Raw genomic sequence first — 7,150 nt, forward strand, 5'->3', positions numbered from 1 at the left:
GGGAGGCCCAGAGTCTTGCGAGCCCCTAAGGGCTCGCCTGAGGAGGAAGGATCGACCGGGCTGTGAAGGCACGCTCAAGACCTACGGAACCAAGGTAACACGTGACAACTACCCAGCTCGGGAGCATTGCGGGCCTGTGATGGCGCATCCCAAGCCCTGTCCACAAAAGGTGTGCCATCATTTCATACACATTGTTTCATACATGATAAGGGGCCCCCCTTCAAAATGCTTTCACACCCCACAAGGCCACGTCCGGAGGTTTCCCTTTTTACACAAGTTAAGGCAAAGGAAGCGCAGGGTTAGCCGGAGGCGCTGCCTTCTTTGCTGTCCTCGCCGTCTTTGTCCCCGCCACCCGAGCTGTCACTAGCATATTCTTCATCATCGTCATCCACGCCGCCTTCTCCAACCACCAACACGGTCGCGTCATCTTCAGGGGTGAACTCCGTGACCAGGGTGTCCACGTGGTCGTCCACCTAGTCCGACTAGTTATCTCGGATAACCCCGGGCACCAGGGATATGGCAGCGTCAAGGTCGAAATGGGGATCGAGGTTCTGGAGGTGACTAAAAATGCACGAGAATGCGCGCCCAAGGATGCCCCGGTCCTCCAGGCGCGTCACGATCTCGATGAAGAAGCGGAGGTGGCTGGCGTAGTCTTCCTCACGCGGGTGAGGGGCGTTGTCCTCAAAGATGCTGCCCAGGGCTCGGTTGGCTCTCACCCTGAGGTCCTGGAGCATAGAAGCGTGCTCACGCTGTAGCGTCTGATACGTCTCCAACGTATCTATAATTTTTGATTGTTCCATGTTGTTATATTATCAATCTTGGATGTTTTACAATCATTTTATAGTCATCTTATATCATTTTTTGGTACTAACCTATTGACATAGTGCCAAGTGCCAGTTGTTGTTTTCTGCATGTTTTTTACATCGCAGGAAATCAATATCAAAAGGAGTCCAAATGCAACAAAACTTCACGGAGATTTTTTATGGACCATAAGGAACATAATGGGCCCTGGCTGCGCCTGGGGGTGCCTCGATGGAGGCACAACCCAGCAGGGCGCGCCAGGAGGCCCTGGCGTGCCCTGATGGGTTGTGCCCACCTCGGGTGCCCCCCGGACTGCCTCTTTGCTCTATAAATACCCCAATATTCCTAACACCCTAGGGGAGTCGATGAAATATGCATCCAGCCGCCGCAGAGTCCAGAACCACCAGATCCAATCTACACACCATCTCGGATAGGGTTCACCACCAACATTGGTGCCTCTCCGATGATGCATGAGTAGTTCTTTGTAGACCTTCAGGTCCGTAGTAAGTATCTAGATGGCTTCCTCTCTCTTGCTGAATTCTTAATACAATGGTCTCTTGGAGATCCATATGATGTAACTCTTTTGTGGTGTGTTTGTTGGGATCTGATAAACTTTGAGTTTATGATCGGTTATATCTTTTTATATCCATGAAAGTTATTGGAGTTTCTTTGATCTCTTATATGCATGATCTCTTATAGCCTCGTATTTCTACTCCGATATTTGGGTTTTGTTTGGCCAACTTGATCTATTTATCTTCCAATGGGAAGAGGTGCTTTGTAGTGGGTTCGATCTTACGGTGCTTGATCCCAGTGACAGAAGGGGAACCGACACGTATGTATCGTTGCTACTAAGGATAAAACGATGGGGTCTATCTCTACATAGGTAGATATTGTCTACATCATGTCATCATTCTTATTGCATTACTCTGTTTTTCCATGAACTTAATACACTAGATGCATGCTGGATAGCGGTCGATGTGTGGAGTAATAGTAGTAGATGCAGGCAGGAGTCGGTCTACTAATATTGGATGTGATGCCTATATAATGATCATTGCCTGGATATCATCATGATTATTTGAAGTTCTATCAATTGCCCAACAGTAATTTGCCTACCCACCATTTGCTATTTTTCTCGAGAGAGCCACTAGTGAAACCTACGGGCCTCGGGTCTTCTTTCTCATATATTTGCCTTTGCGATCTACTTTTGTTTTGCATTTATTTTCAGATCTATTAAACCAAAATACAAAAATACCTTTCTGCATTTTATTTATATTTATTTTATTTGGCATTAGATCTATCAATCTACTAGAATTTACCTCACGTCTTTTTGCCTATCTTGAGGCGTCATACCCCGGAAGGGATTGACAACCCCTTGAAGACGTCAGGTTGCGAGGATTTGTTATCTGTGTGCAGGGGTTGTTTACGTTGTGTTGCTTGGTTCTCCTACTGGTACGATAACCTTGGTTTCATATCTGAGGGAAATACCTACCACCGATGTGCTGCATCATCCATTCCTCTTTGGGGAAATACCGACGTAGCTTCAAGCGACATCAGCATCCTCCCACGGCATGCCTCGTCCGCGTTCTTCTTCGTGAGAGAAGCGGTGCCGTCAATTTATTGCTGGAGTGAGCAAGTCAGCATGTGTGGAAGACAGGTCAGCCTGGGAGGAGGTCTGAGCTACCATAGTGGCCTTCTCGCACTGCTCCGCCTCGTTCCGCTTTGCCTTAAGGGCGGCGGTCCTGCCCTCAACCTCAGCCTTCAGGAACTCCAGCTCCAGGCGGTGCTCACCGGCAAGATCCGTGCGAGCCTTCACCACCCTTCGGTCAACCTCCTCCTGGATCTGGGCTTCCCGCGTGGTGACAGCGTTCTCAGCCATGGCCACCTGGCGCTCCCTCACCTCCAGCCGATCCAGCTCTGGGCTGCGTTCCAAGGCCTCCAGCACCAGCGCTTCCTCGCGTTTTTGGATCTCCTTCTCTTCGGAAGGTGCTCCCCTCATCGACACCAGGATGGCCCTGCGCGCCTCAATCCGCGGCCCAAAGGCAGCATTCAAGGCTTGAAGTTCTCATTCATGCTCCTCGGCAGCCTCGCGGTGATGGTCGGCCTCCCTGGCCTCCTCCAAGGCCCGGGCGCAGGCCTCGCGCGTGGTCGTGAGGGACACCGCAGCCTTCGCATTAACATGCTCATGCTGAAGATGCTCGAGGTTGATGGCCACCTTTAACTGGTGCCACTCATCTGCCAGTCGGAGGCCCTCCGTTTCAAGGCGGGCATCGACATTGACAAGCTCTTCTCTAAGCCGGATCAGTGCACCCATTGCCTCCCGAAAGAGCTTGTGGCGTACAACACCATGCCCACACACAAGCTCCAGCGCATGGCCAAGTCTGCACTTCGCGCCGATAATTGTTGAAGGAACTTGAGGAGGCCTGCCTGCCCCTGGCGGGGGGATGGAGGTCGGTGCCTTTTCAATCGCCTTTCGGGCCCCGGCTGAGGTGCTGGGAGGCGCGGCCTACTTGAAGACGAAGCCAGGGCTGGGGTCACCCAGCCGCCAGTGCTGACCAGTGGGGGATCCCACGGCATGCCTTCGACACCCCAGAGCAGGCCACAAAGGAGGGACGACAGGAACACAGGATCAAGGCCCTGCATCAGCGTGTCTGCCCCCTGGCCAGGTCCAGTGCCTCGCGCGGTGGTCCATCAGGGGAGCTCGAGACCAGGTTAAGCCAAGGGCTGGTGGAGGTCGCTCCTCCGGAGATCTCACCATTGTGGCTGAAGGGATCCTGAAGAACCATTGTCAGAAAGGGATGGAACACTAGGGGAGTAGCGAAGATGAGGTACTTTATCGTCTATGGCTATGTACTTCCTCTGCTTCAGCGGCCCGTAGGTGCCACCACTACAGCTTGGAGACCCCTTCCTCTTGCGGAGTGCTTCGAAGTTCAGACGAAGTTGGTCGAAACCCAGAGTGCGACCGCCAGCGTCTGGGGCATCTGGCGAGGCCTCCGGGGAGGCAGCCCCGGGAATGTCGTGTCGCGTTAACTCCCTAGCCTCCATCTCAAGACTGCTTGCCCGAGCTTCAGGGGCGGCGACCTCAGGAGCCTTAGGCTATGCCAGCTCTTCGACCCCCTCCTCAGCTTCGGGGGCTGCCATCTTAGGAGAGATGGCACTACAAAAAAAAGACACATCCGTGACATTTTCAGCCGAACGAATTTTTTCTGTCATACTTATGACACTTCTATGACGATAATTGTGACAAAATCTGGTATCATCGTAGATGTGGTGGGCTCCTACTTCTATGACAAAAAATCATGACAGAAAATGGGCTTTTCGTCCTGGGCGGGCTGGATACGCAGCTGCATGACATTCTTTGGGCCGTCCATGACGGAAAAAACCATGGTAGAAGCAAGGGCGAGGAAAATATCGGGGAGTTCCCGGTTACGGTGGGTGGTCGGGGGCCGAGCGAGCGTGTTTCTCTCGTACCGTACACGCGTGGGTGCGAGGCGTTGGGCTCTAACTGAACCCGAGCGAGGGGCCGCCTAACTGAACCCGAGCGATTCCACTATAGGCTACGCGTTACTGAACCTGAGTGATCGAGCAATTGCTTCGCTACTGCTGCTAACTGAAGCCGATCGATGATGTCTCTGGATGAACATAGAGCGTTGCTGGGGCTTTGGATGAACAGTGTGCATTGCAGCTGGGGGGTTTGGATGAACAGTGAGCGTTGCTGTGGGGGTGGATGAATAGTTCCCAGTGGGGGTGGATGAACATGACCCCGTGGTTGCCTCTGGATGAACAGGACCCCGATCGATCAAGCCGGTTGGGGCTGGATGAACAGGACCCCGTGGAGGGCTGGATGAACAGGACGACCCCGTGGAGGGCTGGTTGAACAGTAGCCGGAGGAGGGCTGGATGAACAGTAGCCCGTGGAGGGCTGGATGAACAGTAGCCCATGGAGAGGGCTGGTTGAACAGTAGCCCGTGGAGTAGCGCGCGGTGAAGGCTGGATGAACAGTCACAGGTGGAGGCTGGAGGAAGTCGACGGTGGATGAATAGTAGCCCGTGGAGGCTGGAGGAGGTCGACGGTGGAGATGAACAGTATCCCATGGAGTCCCATTTTGCGGTACGCCGGACCCCTCCCGATGAACAGGATCCCCATTTCGACCGTAGCGCTCCAATACAAATCCGTTTCCTCCGTTTTGCGGTACACCACACCCCTCCCGATCAACAGGACCCTGTTTCGACCGTAGGAGGTCCAACACAAGTCCATTTTCTCTGTTTTTGCGGTACACCAGACCCCTCCCAATGAACAGGATCCCGTTTCCAACGTCGCTGGTCCAACACAAGGCCATTTCCTCCGTTATGCGGTACACCAGGCCTCGTTTCAATCGGTTGTTCCGTCCAAGCCCTCCCGATGAACACGACGATGCATTCTATTCCGACCCAGCCGGTTGGCTCCCCATGAACACAACGACGACGTTGTTTCTCCGTTCTGACCCAGCCAAGTACACGAGCCCTGGCCATACGTATGTGCGAGTAGCCGTTCGAGACCCCGCCCGTATGTATGTACGTGGCCGTATTTTCTTTCTTGCACCCTGGCCGCTGTACGTATGTGTACATGCTACGTGTGCGCCTCTACTACGGCATGTGCGCGCCTCTACATTGACCAGTATGTACGTACATCTTCTCGACCAGAATGACAACACAACGAACGCTTCGACCAGGTGGGTCCCGACTGTCAGGCACTTCCTTGCGTGCGAAGATGTAGCTGGTGGGTCCTAGCAGTCACGGGGGCGAATCGTTATTTTTTTCCCGGACGCACTTCCTTGCGTGCGAAGATGTAGCTGGTGGGTCCCAGCTGTCAGGGGGGAAACATTTTGTTCATGAAATACGGTGTCCCGTCCGGTGGGTGTCGGTGTCAAAACCGGTGGATCTCGGGTAGGGGGTCCCGATCTGTGTGTCTTAGGCTGATGGTAACAGGAAGCAAGGAACACAATGTTTACCCAGGTTTGGGCCCTCTCGATGGAGGTAAAACCCTACTTCCTGCTTGATTAATATTGAAGATATGTGGAATACAAGAGTAGATCTACCACGAGATCGTAGAGGCTAAACCCTAAGAGCTAGCCTATGATGGTATGATTGTAATTGTGATCGGCCTTCTAAGGACCATGCTCTCCGGTTTACATAGACACTGGAGAGCTAGGGTTTACATGGAGTCGGTTACAAGGAAGGAAACATAATATCCGGATCGCCAAGCTTGTCTTCCACGCAAAGGAGAGTCCCATCCGGACACGAGCCGAAGTCTTGAGTCTTGTATCTTGACGCTTCTATAGTCCGGACGATGTACATAGTCCGGCTGTCCGGATACCCCCATATCCAGGACTCCCTCAATAGCCCCTGAACCAGGCTTCAATGATGATGAGTCCGGCGCGTAGTCTTGTCCTCGGCATTGCAAGGTGGGTTCCTCCTCCGAATACTCCAAGATGGTTATCGAACACGTAAACCGTGTCCGGATCTGCAAGATGATCTTCACATACCCTTAGCCTAAATCCGTTCTGCTGGCAAACTTCGTACGTCGTGCCCTTGCATCGTGGCCTGGTCCAACACGAACTAGCGTTTCCTGCTCCACCTCGACTCGCATTGCAAGGCGGTTTTATCGGCACGTCCTGCCAAAGCAGAGATCCTGTCCCTCTTAATACAGGATGTTTCATCAATATGGGCATACGTGACCCCACGGCGACCATTGGTATGATTCCGTGTATTTTAGATAAGTCTCAAGCAGTAATGCTGAGGACTCTTGGTATTCATCCCTTTTATAAGGGGGTCAAGGCCTACGCCTCGTTTCCACCTCTCCTGCTCCTTCTCGCACCTCGAGCTCCATCGCCCAAAACCTAAGCTCCAACACCCCAGATCCTCCAGTATGCCCGGATCCGACGCAGCAGGCTGGTGGGTGGCCTCCTCGATTTAGGTGGAGGATATTGCGAAGCTTAGGGAGGTCGGATACCTGACTGCTGATATCCAGCATAGGCTTCCTGCTCCGGGGCAAGTCATCCCCACGCCGGAGCCCAATGAGAGTGTCGTGTTTACTCCTCACTTCCTTCGAGGCCTAGGCCTCACCCTCAACCCCTTTGTGAGGGGGCTCATGTTCTACTATGGCTTGGATTTCCATGATCTAGCTCCAGATGCCATCCTCCATATCTCGTCTTTCATTATTGTGTGCGAGGCTTTTCTCCATGTCAACCCACACTTCGGCTTATGGCTAAAGACCTTCAATGTGAAGCCAAAGATGATCGAGGGGCGACATGCGGAGTGCGGAGGCGCCATAATAAGCAGGAATGCTGATGCCCCATGGCCAGAGGGTTCTTT

This window comes from Triticum dicoccoides, chromosome 7B, assembly GCF_002162155.2.
Source record: "Triticum dicoccoides isolate Atlit2015 ecotype Zavitan chromosome 7B, WEW_v2.0, whole genome shotgun sequence".
NCBI lineage: Eukaryota > Viridiplantae > Streptophyta > Magnoliopsida > Poales > Poaceae > Triticum > Triticum dicoccoides.